The sequence below is a fragment of the Mytilus edulis genome, chromosome 4 (assembly GCF_963676685.1).
Source record: "Mytilus edulis chromosome 4, xbMytEdul2.2, whole genome shotgun sequence".
In the NCBI taxonomy this organism is placed as follows: domain Eukaryota; kingdom Metazoa; phylum Mollusca; class Bivalvia; order Mytilida; family Mytilidae; genus Mytilus; species Mytilus edulis.
Window position 1 is genome coordinate 28,514,983 of NC_092347.1, and position 15,892 is coordinate 28,530,874.

The 15,892-nt window shown below is 32.9% G+C and overlaps 1 long non-coding RNA gene across 1 annotated transcript; it reads left to right on the plus strand.

Annotated features, from left to right (window-relative positions):
• The first annotated feature begins 4,926 nt into the window (after positions 1-4,926).
• LOC139519337 (uncharacterized) lies at positions 4,927-11,990 on the plus strand. The gene is made up of 2 exons (XR_011663568.1): positions 4,927-5,347; positions 11,895-11,990. It is a non-coding gene; the product is annotated as an uncharacterized lncRNA (long non-coding RNA).
• Positions 11,991-15,892: the final 3,902 nt, after the last annotated feature.

Here is a 15,892-nt window from a genome sequence, read left to right on the forward strand (position 1 = left end):
TCAAAACTTTGAACAGATTCAAAATCACCAATATAAGCATGCAATTTATCAAGTACTTCCAACGAGTTCTTGACACTCCAAAAGTAATTTATTCCACTATTTTCGAAGGCCTTATTTGAACAATTTATTATCAGGTTTTTAATTGTACCAAGTGTGTTGGTAAGAAGAATAGACAATTTAGTAGTTGAACAATGGCTTGAAGACGAAATAAATCTATATTTGTAAGGGTTTTTGTGTAGCTTTGGAAGCCAATACATAGTTGGGACTTTCATTGTATTTGGCTCTGCTTGTAAAGCGGTGGCTAAAAGTTTATGTTTGTTACAGATTTCGTTTTCTGAAAATGGAGTCAGTTGGAATGTTGGTGAATTGGTGATTTCCTTTTTCAGAACCTCAATGTAAAATTTACGTCAAACAATAATAATATTATTAGCAGCTTTATCTGCCGGGACAAAAACAAATTCCTTGGCTAGTTCTTTTAGTTTATGTTTGATACGAGAAATAGGTTTATTGTGGTTATTGTTTATAGTAAAATGTTCTTTAAAATGTTGAATACGTATATCAACTATCTTCATTACTGAATTAAAAAAAGAGTCCAAAGATTTTTTGTCAGCTTTTTCCCGTTTTATCCATTTCATACAGTAAGTATGGAGTGAGTCGTGGATGATATTACGACACTCATTCCAATTAATAATTGACGGGGGACGATATTTAGGTCCTTTACTGAGGAATGATTTTAACTCTCGGTCTTGAACGATGTTAAGATCTCCTGTTATAACATGGGAAATGGGTCCATAAATATAATCGGAATTACTGCAATTACATGAAGTAGGTGTATTTTCACTGATATTAACATCTTTACACAATTGACTATAATTAAACACAAATTTCCGGGTAGATTTCTTGTAAGTATAACACATAAGAGGTAGCTCAGTATTGTCAAAATATCCAGGAATTTGTTCTTTAACAGAATGGTCGTTAAATATACCGGCAATATTTACAAAATCAAAGCCTTTATTGACATACTTAATTTTAATAAAATGTTTTTTATGATCTTCAGGGCTATCAATTTTGGGAAATAATTTAGAATAACAATATGCCATAATAATTTGAACAATTTCATACTTAGGACTGCTATATGAAATTGTGTTGCAATCCTCCAAAATTTTATTTAACTTATCAACCGGTAACGAACAGAGTTTTGTTAACAGATAATGTCTGCCGTTGTTTTTTTAAATAGAAATTAGGTCCGAAATATTGGTATGATTGGCCCGAAATTTTCTTTGATTGCGATTTGTTCTACGACCGTGAGAACGTTTTTTACGAACAGTTTTAGAAACTATATCCAAAATGTTAACGGAATTGGTTCTAGATATATTACCAATTCCCATGATATTATCATTTAGACCGAGAGGGTAAACTGTCTGTAATTTTTTAATCCAATTTAATTCAATTATTTTCCGTGATCGTACAAACTTTGAATGCGATTCACCAGGCTGCTTATTTACAACTTCTAAAGGTTGAACTGCTAAATATTTAAAAGGATGGTTGTGCTTCTTAAGGTGTTGGTAAATGATACTTTTGAATTTATTGGGTCTTTTAAAACGATACAGATGTTCTTGAGTGCGTTTAGATAAATATCGTCCAGTTTCTCCTACGTACTGAATACCACACCCCGGTTTGTTTCATGTGAGTAAATAAATAATACTGTTTGTTTTTCAAGTTATATCAGTTTCAAAATTTAAAGAAAATGTGCGACCATTAAACGTGGACCTTACCGTATTGTTGGTGGAAAGACGGGGACATGTAAGTCATTTTTGGCATGACACTTATCGATAGAAGGGTAACCACGATTTTTATTGTTAAAAATGTTAGCGATGGTAGTATTTTTAGATAACCGATTTTGAAGATTGAGACGTGTGGATACCCTTTGAACAAGTTTAGTATTTAGTAATTTTCCATTTCTAAGTTTCATAATTGTTTTGTTAGTGAATTATATAATAAAGGAGCAAAGATTGGCGTCCAGAATATGAACCAGCATACAATATTAATTGAAGTTATATAAAATGGATAAATTTGTTCGGCTAAAAATGTCAAACGCTATCAGTATTAAATAGTAGAATGGGGCTGAATATTGAAATACTACTTTTTGATAAATATTCCTAAAGTAATGAATTAGAGCAGTTCTCGCTCGGACACACACTCCATAATCTAGTATATTATAAGAGCATAAACCTGAAGCACGGGGAGGCACTCTACTGCCTCCACACGGCACTAAAGACAAACTCTGTAAAAAATAAGGCTTTTGATTTTTCCATATAATAGGGCACTTTCCGAATTTTCCTTGGAGTTTGGTATTTTAAATATTTTACTTTTTAATACAACAGGTGCTCCTCAACTTTCCTTGGATTTTGAATTATCTTTAGTAGATCTTTTAAATTTCATATAATTTCTACAGATCAACTTGATACGTTCAATAATGTTTTGCTTAATGCCCAGTGGCAAACATTGCATTCATGTACATGACTATAGAACAAATTAACAATCAAATACTGTAGGTAGAGACTGTCTCGATTTGGCCGACGTGAACCGCATATATATGTACCCATGGCCTGAGTTACTCCGCTCCTATGTAACGTATGGTATTTGATATATATGTGTGTTTTTTATTGTCAGAGACGAAACATTAAGATGTATAAGTCAAGATAATAAATCATGTAGTTATGATTTACAAAAAGAAAGATATTCTTTAGCCTATTGTAGTCTTGTTTTATTTATAATGAAGACATATCAGTCAACAAATAAGTGTCGTGTCTGTCTTCCCTCTCTACTTTATCTAAGCTATATAAACTTTAACATAAAAGTGCATTATAGCAGCTGAAATGCCACAACTGTCTCTTAAATTACTCAAAGTTTATGTCAATATCTTTCTTAACAGATTTCTTATTATATTTTTTTTGTGTGTGTGTTTAATGATGGACTTTTATTATCTAAAACTTGTTAGTTTTTTTTTTATTATTTCAACCTCCCTTTTCAATCAGTGTATTACCAAATGGAACACAGAAGAATATATTACATAAAATAACGATAAAACAAACCAAACAATTTCACTTTTTTTATAATTTATTACTTAATTACAAAATAAAAAAAATATTTTTTTCATAGAATTTGGAATATGTTTACGATAAAGAATGACATTCACGTGTATTTTTCTACATTTATAATTTCCACATAAATAGGAAGTTTAAAGGTTAAACCAGATGCTCCACACCTTGGCGCACTATATACGACCGCATAGGTTGAACCCTGAACAGTTGGGGCAAGTATGGACACAACATTTAAGCTGGATTCAGCTCTAAATTTGGATTGTGATTAAATAGTTGACACAGCATAGGTTTCTGACACAATGAATGTGGTCTAATGAACTTAAAATATTTTTTTTGCCTTTGAGCAATTCACTATGCTGTTGAATATTAATCCTCTCAAAAAAATGTTTGAAGAATTTTTTTGTTTATTTATGAAATCTGAAATGAGAAAAATTTACCCCCCCCCCCCATTTTTTTTCACATCCCCTTTCCCTTTTTCCCAAACTGATCTCAATTCAAATTCCTAATGGAGTTTGCAACAATAACTACCCATTTAAATACATCATAAAATATTAAAATGTAAAATAAAGTGCTTGTTATCACTGAATGGTAAAGATTGTTTTAATTTATCAGTTGGTAGTAAAAGTGAATATACATTGTATATTGTATAAAACAATGATTTAAGTTGATTCAACTTACTATTCTGGACAAAGAAAGATAACTCCAATTGAAAATTTCTTGCTATTGCACAATATTGTGCAATTAGATATTTCTTGCTATTGCACAATACTGTGCAATTGAAAATATTTGCTATTGCACAATACTGTGTGCAATTGAAGATTTCTTGCTATTGCTGAATACTTTGCAATTGAAAATTTCTTGCTATTGCACAATACTTAATATAATAATTTTGGATCCTGATTTGAACCAACTTGAAAACTGGGCCCATAATCAAAAATCTAAGTATATGTTTAGATTCAGCATATCAAAAAAGCCCAAGAATTCAATTTTTGTTAAAATCAAACTTAGTTTAATTTTGGACCCTTTGGACTTTAATGTAGACCAATTTGAAAACCGGATCAAAAATTAAGAATCTACATACACAGTTAAATTTGGCATATCAAAGAACCCCAATTATTCAATTTTTGATGAAATCAAACAAAGTTTAATTTTGGACCCCGATTTGGACCAACTTGAAAACTGGGTCAATAATAAAAAATCTAAGTACATTTTTAGATTCAGCATATCAAAGAACCCCAAGGATTCAATTTTTGTTTAAATCAAACTAAGTTTAATTTTGGACCCTTTGGACCTTAATGTAGACCAATTTGAAAACGGGACCAAAAATTAAGAATCTACATACACAGTTAGATTCGGTATATCAATTTTTGATGAAATCAAACAAAGTTCAATTTTGGATCCTTTGGGCCCCTTATTCCTAAACTGTTGGGACCAAACCTCTCAAAATCAAACCTAACCTTCCTTTTATGGTCATAAACCTTGTGTTTAAATTTCATTGATTTCTATTTACTTTTACTAAAGTTATTGTGCGAAAACCAAGAATAATGCTTATTTGGGCCCTTTTTGGCCCCTAATTCCTAAACTGTTGGGACCAAAACTCCCAAAATCAATCCCAACCTTCCTTTTGTGGTCATAAACCTTGTGTTAAAATTTCATAGATTTCTATTCACTTTTACTAAAGTTAGAGTGCGAAAACTAAAAGTATTCGGACGACGACGACGCAAGACGACGACGCAAGACGTACGACGACGACGACGACGCCAACGTGATAGCAATATACGACGAAAAATTAAAATTTTTGCGGTCGTATAAAAAAGTAATAGAGTATTTCATATTTTTTTCTGTATATTTTGACGGATTAGGTAGTTGATGTAGTGTACTGAACTTCTGAAGTGACAAATAGAAACGAAATAATTATATGCTAAAAATAAAATCATTATTTATGTAAACTTCTTTGAACAGGATGCACCCACTGCTAATATTTGCTAGTCTCTTGTCGACTGCATATGGTCATTATCTGACAGTTAATCACCATGTTGAGACTGGACAAGTGTTGAATGGAAATATTAATTCTGGGTTGGACATAGTACATCACCCACCTTTGACGGCCTATGGCAGCCTTATTAGACACGTAAAACCTGGAAAACCTGACGGCACTGGGGATATCTTTCACTTGGCACCATACTTCGGATATTCTGTATTGAGTGAACCAAATCACGTGTACAAATTTGGAAGTTTTTTCGGTAAGATTTAATTAATGAATTTAAAATAATAATTTAAGGTCAATCTAATTATAATATAGATCTCTGATTTCGTTATCCTCGTATATAGAAATAAGAAGATATGGTATGCATGATTGCAAATGAGACAACTCTCAATCCAATTTCTAATGTGTTAAAAGTGAACAATTATAGGTAAAAGTACGGCCTTTTTCAACACATACAAACGAGCACGCGAGTTATTATAGATTTGATTTTATAGTTTGGATTTAAGAAATATACTGAGACTATTCAGTGATCTCAGATATATTATAATAGTATTTATCAACTGTGATTTTGTGTGACGGGAATCGTCCGTAATATAAATATATATTGAAATCGTAGTTTAATACGCAGTATTGACTTTCAAGAGTGTTATTTTATAGACTTTTTTTACAAAGTTTCCATGTACAATATAACGGTTAAAGACAGGTTATGTACAATATAACGGTTAAAGACAGGTATATTGTACAGCCACTCTGTGTAAAAAAAATCTTCTGAATACCATTTTAAAAGTACACAAAAAGTTCGAAAATAAGTCTGTGGACCATTTTGCAACATACCGGATTAAGGGGGCGGGGATGCCCTCATATAGAGCTAAACTATGGTTAATTCAAACTGTTTACCTGCTCTACTTCAAACTTTGTCTTACTGCTGTAAAATATCAGAATTTTGACTGAAAAAAACATCATTTCTGTCATAAGACCGGTCCTGGCCCTTTGTCTCAAGTTACGATCATGTCTTTTTGCTTCTGTATAAAAGAGATATGGATTGTTTGCAAACGAGGCATTTATCCACCAAACTTCAAATTACATAGCGGTGTAAGCAATTAAAGGTAACCGTATGGCCTTCAACAATGTGAACATACAGATTATTCACAGTTGGTTGTAAGATGCCCCGACATGGAAACTGAAACAATTCAATTGAGAAAACCAACGGCCTAATTCATAAGTATAATAGACAGTACTCACCGCAGATTCTGATAGCTTATTCAAGGCCAATAACAATTAACAAATAGATCATGTTCTAGCAAACTTAAGTATCAATCATCAAGTTTACATCCAAAAACCATCGGGTTTAGTTTAAACAGAGACGTATATATGTCTCTTGTTTAATTAAGAGACAGCAAAATACACGTCTTTGTGCAATGCCAAAAAAATATAAGTAAACGTTAACATTATCGAATAAATGAAGGATATTTAGATATGATTTTAGTTTTTCAAAAGCAAAATCAATGTTAATACCAATAAAAACAGTATTTTAAATGTCACGACTTCGTTAAAGTGAAAAAGGGTTGAAAAATATTCTCTTGAAATTGATAGATTAGGAAATTAATCCTACATTTAATTACGTATAAAAAAAAAACGGTCATATATAAGTCATAAACATATATCTTGGGTGTTTCAAAGCACTAATATTTTTTTATTTTGTGTTTCTTTAGAACATTTTGAAAACTTGAGGTTACATGGTTTTTAAAGCATGTACAAAGAAAAAAAAGTGAACATTTGATTGGCTTACTTACAGTGATGGTTATTTTCTTATATGAAATGAAATGTTTTGTGAAATTTTGTCTTAACAATTTTGCCCATGCCAAGTATTTCTTTATTTGAAACAAAGATAAGTTAAACTAGATTTGCCATTGCAAGCAATAGCGGGTGGTACCATTCCCTCATTGCCAGCTGAGCGGCAGCCATTTTGAAAATTCCAAAGTCAAAGACCGCATCAACCGCAGATGTCTATTAACATTCTTGTAAAGTTTCATGAATTTTTGAGCATTTTGATTTTTTTTAATTTTTAGCTCACCGTAGGGCCAATTGAGCTTTTCTCATCACTTTGCGTCCGTCGTCGTCGTCCGGCGTCGTCTGTTAACTTTTACAAAAATCTTCTCCTCTGAAACTACTAAGCCAAATTTTACCAAACTTAGCCACAATCATCATTGGAGTATCTAGTTCAAAAAATTTTGTCCGGTGACCCGGCCAACCAACCAAGATGGCCGCCATGGCTAAAAATAGAACATAGGGGTAAAATGTAGATTTTGGCTTATAACTCTGAAACCAAAGCATTTAAAAGCAAATCTGACATGGAAAAATTGTTCATCAGGTCAACATCTATCTGCCCTGAAATTTTCAGATGAATCGAACAACTCGTTCTTGGGTTGCTTGTTGGGTTGCTGCCCATGAATTGGTAATTTTAAGGAAATTTTGTCGTTTTGGGTTATTATCTTGAATACTATTATAGATAGAGATAAACTGTAAACAGCAATAATGTTCAGCAAAGTAAGATCTACAAATAAGTCAACATGATCAAAATGGTCAGTTGACCCCTTAAGAAGTTATTGCCCTTTATAGTCATTTTTCACCAATTTTTCGTAAATGTTGTAGTCTTTTACAAAAATCTTCTTCTCTGAAACAGCTAGGCCAAATTTTACCAAACTTAGCCACAATTATCATTGGAGTATCTAGTTTTAAAATATGTGCGGTGACCCGGCCTACCAACCAAGATGGCCGCCAAGGCTAAAAATAGAACATAGGGGTAAAATGTAGATTTTGGCTTAAAACTCTGAAACCAAAGCATTTAGAGCAAATCTCAAAAGGGGTTATATTGTTTATCTAGCCAATATTTATCTGCTCTGAAATTTTCAGATGAATTGGACAATAGGTTGTTAGGTTGCTGCCCCACAATTGGTAATTTTTAAAGAAATTTTGCTGGTTTTTGTTATTATCTTGAATATTAGTATAGATAGAGATAAACTGTCAACAGCAATAATGTTCAGCAAAGTAAGATCTACAAATAAGTCAACATGACCTAAATGGTCAGTTGACTCAAATGGTCAGTTGACCCCTCTCAAAGAGTTATTGCCCTTTATAGTCAATTTTTAATAATTTTCATTAATTTTATAAATTTTTGTAAATTTTTACAAAATATTTTCCTCTGTGTAACTAAAGGGCCAAGTTTATTATAGATAGAGAAAATTGCAAGTAGCAAGAATGTTCATTAAAGTAAGATCTACAAACACATCACCATCATCAAAACACAATTTTGTCATGAATCTATCTGTGTCCTTTGTTTAATACATGTGTGCACATAGACCAAGGTGAGCGACACAGGCTCTTAAGAGCCTCTAGTTTGTTATTTCCATGGTAACGGGTACCATTTCCAAAATTCCAAAGACAGATGTCACTTTGCGACATGTCATGTTACACATCTATTAAGTTGTACAAGGTTTGATATAATATTCTTGCAAGAAATACAGCTTCAATGTGTTTTCCCATAGGGCCAATGTTAAAGAAACGAACAATAACAATATGTCACTCCAACTCCGTTGAGGGTGCCATAATTAAATAAAGAAAGACTAAAATGTGAAAATCAATGGTGGTATTACACCTCAAAATCATCCAGAGTTTCGACACTCCAAAAATAGCATTATTTTCATATGCTTAATTACAACAATTATTAACGAGGTACATTTTGTAGTTAATGGGAGTAAGGGAACTTAACAACACACAGATAAGAAGTAGAACAGTAAATAGAAGCTGAGTTGAAACTAAATTTGAACGGGTGTTTGTGTAGTTACATACTACATATTAGGAACTTTAAATTTTATCGAGGAGGTCTTAAACACAGCTGTGGTAGTGACACGAGTATTCACTACATGTATTTGACTCTCTGTGTTTAAACTGCACTTTTGATCAATTCAGTTTGGCATAGTAATTATCTCTATTGGAAACAACAGAACATTTCAAATCAAAGAAAATTTCCAGATTTCAAATATTTGTTTCATTTTTGCTTTGGATTACTTCAATTGAAAAGTAGTAGGTCCGATAAGGGTCGATTTTGGCCTCAAATTTCAGGTTCATCTAACGAAATATTTTGGACACTTTTTAAACACTTAAATGTCTATTTCAATTGATTTAATTAGTTAATGTGAAAGATTTTAACTGATTAAGTCATTAAACACTCTCCGATTCAAGCTTAAATATGAAAAATCTATCAAATATGCAAACAAACGTCACTTTTGAGATGGTTTAAAAAAAAAATGAAAGTTCATCCTTAACCTTTATATATGATATGTATTATCATTAAATACAACTTACATTTCAATATTATGAATGAACACGAATGCGAACACTTTCACTTAAGACGGAAACCGTCTCAAGTTCAACTAAAATGCTAAAATTTTGATTTCAGATTTCAGTAATTTAGCATGACTTAATGATGTTAGTACCCGTATATGTGAATTATATTGTCAAAAAAACAGCCCATATTTGTGTAGCAGAAGTATTCCACTTCCCAATAAATAGCTAAAAGATTACATTTTCACAATTTTGTAAAACTGCTATATTTTCGGGCCAAAAAGGTGTCTTACTGAACTTACTCCTTTGTTGGAAACATTTTGCAATACATATGTATTATCAAAACTATTTCAGCATCGAAAGCTGGTGTATACAACTGTGCAACATATTGCTATGATACATATTTTATGAAGTACTGAACACATCTGGAAATATAGTCAAACAAACGAATTCCTGGTTTTTGCAGACAAATTGACTTTCAAAGATATATAATATATAATTGCTATAAAATGTCTGTATTTGATTTTTAAGTATTATTGTTTCGCCACTTTTATTCATGATTGAAAAATTAGTTGTAGTCAAAAATAAAGTTCTATAACTTTCTAGGAAAGGATGTCGTCATTCATACTAAAAAAAATGTTTATCCGCTCCATGCATTTTTTAAGCTCGACGTTACTTTTGACGTTTTTTACGATATTATATATATGTAGTTTTTGATTGATTGCACCGCATAGGAGTAAAAGTGAAAATGTCACAAAAAAATTAAATTATGGTACTATATATAACATTAGAGTATTACACAAACTATATGCAAACACTTTTGCGGTGCGTTCGTCTTTAAACGTTACATATTTTGAGGTGTTTGATGCTCATATAATGTATTGACTTTCCTGCATGCATCTCAGAAGCACGCAGTGTATCATATTTTAAATAGGTGTATGTCAAGAGAGTAAAAAAAACTAGGTAAAGATTCATATAATCTATCACCTTGTATATAATAAAGTCAACGAGGCTTTAAATACAAATTCATGTAAGTTTTATAAATTTACATATAATACGTCAAAAGGGTAACAAAAGTCAACATACATATTGAATCATAGTATAAAAGTACAACCACTAGTACTAGAACATTCAACTTTTCCGAGAGAAACTTGAATAGTCGTGTTAACACCGAACAGTATATATGTTTTCATACAGACAGACTTGGTACAGCCACACAGTGCGGTGGGGTTAGACCAGTCTTTAAACGTACAGAATTTAAGAATGCTACCATTTCTTATAGTAAACGCAGGAGGAATTTCCAGAGGCGAATTAGGGGGGGGGGGGCAGGGGGCCCGGGCCCCCCTTTTTGGGAAAACATTTGGTTGCTTATATAGGGAATCACTGAAGCGTGACTGGAGCGGGCCCCCTGTTAGGTCAGTCAGTGGGCCCCCACTTATGAGAATTTCTGGATCCGCCACTGTTTTCTATGATTGAATGTCAATTAACCTGTTTCTAATTTGTATATTTCGATGCTACCACAGGTACTTGCTGGCAAAACAATTTTTTAATCCCCTTTTTATTCGACCGCAAAAATTTAAAAAATAAATTGGTCGTATATATTGGTATCATGTCGTCGTCGTCGTCGTCGTCAGCGTCGTCCGAAGACAGATGATTTCCGGATAATAACTTTAGTATAAGTGAAGAGAAATCAAGAAAATTTAAACACAAGGTTTATAACCAATAAAGGAAGGTTAGAATTGATTTTGGGGGTTTAGGAATTAGGGGCCAAAAAAGGGGCCCAAATAAGCATTTTTTGTAGTTTCCAGACAAGAACTTGTGTTAAAGTGTATGAATCTCTCTGAAATAATACCACAAGTTTCCATTATTCAAAGAAGTGGTTATGATTGAATTTGGGGGGTTATGGCTCAAACCATTTAGGAATCAGGGTTCGACCACTGCGCTCGTATCAGGCTGCGCTCAGCGAAGCATTTTTTTTTCTTTTCTAAAATCCGTATCATTTTTATTTTTTTTCTATTAATTTCAATTATTTACGCGTGTTTCTGTATGATATATATGGTCACTGATATACTATATATGCATGGAGAGCTCTCTGTCATATGAACATAAATATACTAGAAATGATCTTTAGTACCCATTTTTTTAGGGGCCAGCTGAAGCCCGCCTCTGAATGTGGAGTTTTATCGCTGCTTTGAAGACTCGTTAGTGGCTTTTGGCTGTTTTCTACTCTTTGGTGCGATTGTTGTCTCATTGATCATGACACATTCCCCAATTCCATTCTCTATTTTATGTTTTTGGTATTTACTATCAATTCCAAATTTGACTATCCACAGCGGTCACTGGTATATTAAATAGATATGAGGTTATTCATCTTGTGCACCGTACTTTTTTTATTGTTTCGTGTAATCATACAAATTTTATGTCTCATTTTTGTAAATGTTTCTTTTTGTTCATTCCAGGTGGGAGAAGAAACAACCACAAGGATTACTGAACATTGTCAGACAGAATTGGTGCCAATCATAAATAATAATAAAAAAAAAACCTTTACTGATCTATTTCTATTTTTTATTTATTTAAATACCATCTCTCAACTGAAAGAGGTTATTCGAGGAAAAGAAATTCATGTCGGAAAAATACGTCAAGGATAACTAGAATCACAAAAATTTTGGACTGTACACCAGTCCAAACAAACCAGCACAATCCAATCTCTTCCCACGGTACACCAGATCCAACCAACCAACAACACTCAATTCTTCCGATGGTTCACCATACCAAACCAACCAATATCATTCAATTATTCCGATGGTACACCAAACCCAACCAACCAACCAACACTCAATTATTCCGATGGTACACCATACCAAAACCAACCAACATCATTCAATAAATATTGGACGGTACATCAGACAAAACCAACCAACATCATTCAATTCCTCCGAAACATAAATATTGGACGGTACACCAGACAAAACCAACCAACATCATTCAATTCCTCCGAAACATAAATATTGGACGGTACACCAGACAAAACCAACCAACATCATTCAATTCCTCCGAAACATAAATATTGGACGGTACACCAGACAAAACCAACCAACATCATTCAATTCCTCCGAAACATAAATATTGGACGGTACAGCAAACCAGACCAACCAACATCATGCAATTCCTCCGAAACATAAATATTGGACGGTACACCAGACCAGACCAACCAACATCATTAAGTTCTTCCGAAAGGGGACTGTATCGAAACCCTTGAAGAAAGTAGATGAACTAATTCGAATACGGGGGAACATTTCTCGATTGTAAATATCGGAAAACCAACCACTTTAAAAAATATTTATCGATTGTTCAATTGTTTTATAGATACTAATTTGGTTTAAAAGTTTGCTTACTTTCATTAATCTTTAAAAAGACGGATTTTCGGATTTATAAAACTTAAACTTACAGATTGAAAGACTTATTTTCCCTCTGAATAAACTTATACATGTATATGGAGAGGTTGCTAATGACATACCAGTCGGCTTGAATTCCACTATACTCCTATTTGCAGATGACACCATTTCATATTTTGTAATATAATTTATCTATCAGGGATTTGGAAACACATGGAAACGGCTTTTTATCCTAACCAGTGTGATTTTCTATCCATTAGCCGAATAAAGATCCATGCAAATACAAAAAAGAAGTATGTATACTGGGGCTAATGAGTTAGCAACTGAAGTCTACCGATACTTCTGATAGAGACCGGTGGAAAACTTCAGGAAAAGGCAAAAAAATTAGAAACTTCTTATTTTGCGTCATCACTGCAGTTAGTTAACAATAACTCCCCAGCCTATTTTTCAAATTTTATCCCAAATATGGCCGACCACCTGCACAAGAAAGTTACCTCATATATACCAGCACGAACGAAAAAATAACATAGTATGACAGTGTTCTTCCTACTACTGCCCCTCTTTGTCGCAGACACGCTACCGATTCATATTAGAAATTATACCTTTCCTTTTATTTTTAGAAAATTCGTGAAGCCATAAATATTTTTACAATGGAAGTAGACTAGGAAAAATTTGTTATTTTTTGTTCGCTTTGGAGATCCCGTTTGTGATCAAGTTATCAGAATTCCAATGGGGACTAACTGTGCACCACTTATTGCGGACCTGTTTCTGTATTGTTATGAGTTACAATTTAAGACTAATATCTGAAAAGACCTATCGAAACAACATCTGATACAAAGATTTAACAATACTTTTAGATATTTGGATGATATTTTGTCTCTCAATTATGACGACGTCAGTATGTATATACTAAAGAAATTTATCCTGTTGAACTAACTTTAAATAAAGCTAATACTAATAATGAACACTACCCTTCCCTTGTCGCCATCTTATGGTGTTGTGTTTATATATCTGAACTTGGAAGATTTGCTCGTGCATATAACAACGTATTAGATTTCATCGAGAGAAATTTGTGTAATACTGAAAAACTATTACACCAGGGTTTTCGATATCACAAACTAATCAAAACATTTACTTATTTTCTCATCGGTACAAGGACATCATTCGTAAAGATAATTTAACATGCAACCATCTTATACGTTCAGGTATTTCAGTCACATCCAATTTTTTTTATGGTAATATTATTTACAAAGCACAAAAATGTCGACATTCACATCAAAAGCTAACAAAACCTTTAATTTGTCAAAAATGAAAATTCACTTGTTTTCCTATCATAATTAAACTGTCATACTGTAATTTTTATGAAATTATTTTCACAATAAAATGTTGTTTTTACTATATAATTACTTTTTTTTATTTTCACAGGCATGTACGATTAAGGATCATAAGGGTACAATTAAGACAGTTTCCGCGCCCACCTTCACCGGTTCAACACACCTTTAAAAATATGGGCTGAAATAACCTGCGGTAAAACAAATATATATCTTTTTAGCGTTATGTACAGACATAAGATTACAAGCTTATATTAAAACACAGCCACTCAAGCAAATATAACCTTAATTCATCTTATAAGTAACTAGAGCACTCGACTCTTCTTTAAACAAGAATGTGTCCCCAGAACACGGATCACGCACTATCATTTTCTATGTTCAGTGGACCATGAAATTGGGATAAAAATCTAAGTTGGCATCAAAATTAGAAAGATCATATCATAGTGTACTATGTTTTAAGTTGGTTGGACTTCAACTTCATCAAAAACTGCCTTGACCAAAAACTTTAACCTGAAGCAGGACAGACGGACGGACGAAAGAACGGACGAACGGACGCACAGACCGGAAAACATAATGCTCCTCTACTATCGTAAGGGGGTGGGGGATAAAAACTGAAAGATCGATGTATTATAAATCATGTTAATTGTGGTTAAGAAGCGTGTGTGTACCTTTAGGAAACAACTAATAGATCTGCATGTATATATTTAGCTAACGCATACATCTCCGCGCTATAGCTTTTTAAGAATCTTTTTATAATAATGCGGCGTAAAGTTAAGATATCACCGACCAATCAGTCAATCACTCCAATCCAATAGTATCCGGAAAAGTATGCTTATTCAATGACATTCTTGAAATCGGGTCACCACGACAGATCTAGATGTGTAGGGTATCGTAATGGTCCATAATCGGTCGAGGTTTTGTCGAAAGTAAACAACGGTTAATATTTGCGCCCAAATCGGAGAGGGAACAGGGTAAAGGGAGACAGGGAGAAAGGAGAGAAGGGACAGAAGAAAGGAGAAAAGAGAGACACAAATGTATATATATTTTTTTTAATTTAGCTGGAAAAAAAATATTTTATTAAATTAGTTACAAAAAGCTTCAAGAAAGTGTTAATAAAACGTTAATTTACAAAAAATAATAAATCCGAGGAAAATTTAAAAAAGAAAGTCAAATGGCAAAATAAAAAGCACATACAAATCAAACAAATGAATAAAAACTGTCATACCCTTACTGATAAAATCAGCCTCCTGCAAATAGTTGATGCATGTTTGCAGCAAACTTTCTGCAGACTTGCAGTGAACACAGAGTCTGTAGTTTCGACATGTTTGCTGCAAATAAGCTGCAGGTCTGCTGCAAACAATTTATCATGCAAATTTTTGCATTATACAAGTTATAACATGTACAATATTTTTGTACATGTTATAACCTGTACAAAATTGCAACTTGTACACGACATAAATACTAAAACCAGGTACATAATAAAAAGTTGAAGCTAAAAAAAGAAATATAACACTAAAAAATAAGTTGTATAAACCCTTAGCTATATACGAAGTGAGAGACGGGGAGTCAAATGGACACGGGTAAAACAGTATGCTCCCGGCATTAATCTTACTAGAACACACCCGCGAAATCGCGGGCATTCAGACCGTAGTTTAAAGTATGTAAAGTGTTGTTGGAAAAAATTTGTAAAATACAGAATGACTGGAGAATTTCAGCAAAAGTATCATAAGT